The following is a 1,830-nucleotide window of genomic DNA, read 5'->3' as shown; positions in this document are numbered from 1 at the left end:
AAAGACCAAAAAATAAACCTAAAGAGGTATGCAATTATTTTTGGTTGACATTACAATTAAAAACAAGATGGTAAAAACGTATAGTGAACATAATGGCCTAGAAGTGGAAGCAACCCAAGTGTTCACTGATGGATTAATGAATAAACAAAATGTAGTATATACATAAAATAATGGGTTATTCAGCCTTAAAAAGGAAAGAAATTCTGACACATGGTACAACACGGATGAACAGTGGAGACATTATGCTAAGTGAAATAAGCAAGTCACAAAGGACAAATATTGTATGATTCCTCTTACATAAGGAATAGTCATAGTCCTATTCAGAGACATAAAGGAGAAAAGGGGGTGTTCCCTCGGGCTAGGGGGTTGGGGGAAGGGGAGGGGGGAGTTAGTGTTCGATGGATTCAGAGTTTCTGTTTGTGAAGATGAAAATGTTCTGGACAGAGATGGGGTGACAGCTACACAACAATGTGAATGTGTTCACTAACACTGAACTGTAACTTAGGAGTGATTAAAATGATAAATTTTATATTATATATATTTTGCCACAATAAAAAAAGTATAAATCTACTCCGCCTGATAATTTGGAAATAAAGTCATACAAATAATTAAATTAAGGCAAGTTCAACGACGCACATGTTGTATATATAACTTTGGTATGACTAAATAAACTCAAGAACAGCAGTCTGGAGAAGCACATGAAGCAGACAGTCTTTTGGTAGATGTTAAATCTCTAAAAGAAAGAATAATGTAATAGAGTCTCTATTACACAGTCTGTTAAAGAATCTATTCCTCTCAAAACTTTTAAATTAAAATGTTATAACTGACACTATCTTCCTTCCTTCCCATCCCATTTGCTAAAAATTCAAATTAAGGAGAACTAAACCAGTGGGTCTCAAACCTGACTGGTCAGAATCCCCTGACGGGCTTGTAGAACCACAGACGGCTGGGCCCACCCCAGAAATTCTGATTCAGCAGAGAACTGGAATTTAGAATTGTTAGGGTTTATATTCTGAACCATCTTTGTGTTAAGAAAAGTAAAATAAAGTTAATAGGTGTTTGGGGAAGAGCTTTCTAAATATAAATAGCGTAAATCCTGCAATACAGCCAACAATCTCTTAATTTACTTCTTAAAATATGTACCTTGTAGATTTTAGTTCTGGACCTGGTTTTTAAAACATACATAGGCATTAAACTAGGAAAAAGAAAAGAATCATACGTGTTTTATGATCAGGACTACCTAATGTTAGGTAGAATAACTTATTCATTAAAAAAAAGTCATGTAATAACCAGCCTCTCAGGTTCAAATCTGTAGAGATTACAAAAAAAAAAAAAGAATACCATTCTATCAGAGTCAAGAATTTTTAAGTGATTTTTATGTACTGTAGAAGAACCATAAAAATTAAAATTTTAAATCCTAGGTACGCATTACTATTGGCGAAAAGCCACTCAAAACACCCTTTGATACATAAACCAGGACACATTTTTCAGTCAACTACAGTAATTATAAGGTTCAGTTCACTGAACTCTATTCACAAAACATGATTTGTATCAGATTCCTTCCAACCACGTTTTAATAAGGAGTAAATATCTCCAACCAAAAGGTTATGTTCCAGTGCGGCCTTCTGTCAAAATTTTCATTACCAAAAGCAGAAGTCACAGGAAATACATGCGCACATTCCAAGACTCACCTCTTCTGTACACAAATCTATTTGTGAGGGCCTACTATGTGCTCAGGATAAAGAGCAAGATGGTTTGATTCCTGCCCTCAAGATGCTTGAGTGGAGGGGAGGTCAACAAGCCCAGCAACTAGGACAAGGCATAGTGACC

At 35.3% G+C, this 1,830-nt stretch overlaps 1 protein-coding gene and 1 long non-coding RNA gene across 5 annotated transcripts in view; both read right to left on the bottom strand.

Annotated features, from left to right (window-relative positions):
• The window catches only part of LOC111741058, a 2,758-nt gene extending 943 nt beyond the window's left edge, over positions 1-1,815 (bottom strand). Inside the window, exon 1 of the long non-coding RNA XR_002780856.1 lies at positions 19-1,815. This is a non-coding gene — a long non-coding RNA (uncharacterized LOC111741058). The remainder of the gene's footprint in view (positions 1-18) is intronic.
• Positions 1-1,830, bottom strand: part of SEC14L1 (SEC14 like lipid binding 1) — a 44,137-nt gene that overhangs the window by 32,328 nt on the left and 9,979 nt on the right. The window lies entirely within an intron of this gene.

Source organism: Pteropus vampyrus, unplaced genomic scaffold (assembly GCF_000151845.1).
Source record: "Pteropus vampyrus isolate Shadow unplaced genomic scaffold, Pvam_2.0 Scaffold72, whole genome shotgun sequence".
In the NCBI taxonomy this organism is placed as follows: domain Eukaryota; kingdom Metazoa; phylum Chordata; class Mammalia; order Chiroptera; family Pteropodidae; genus Pteropus; species Pteropus vampyrus.
The sequence above is the reverse complement of the archived record's forward strand: the minus strand, read 5'-3'. Positions and strand labels throughout refer to the sequence as shown.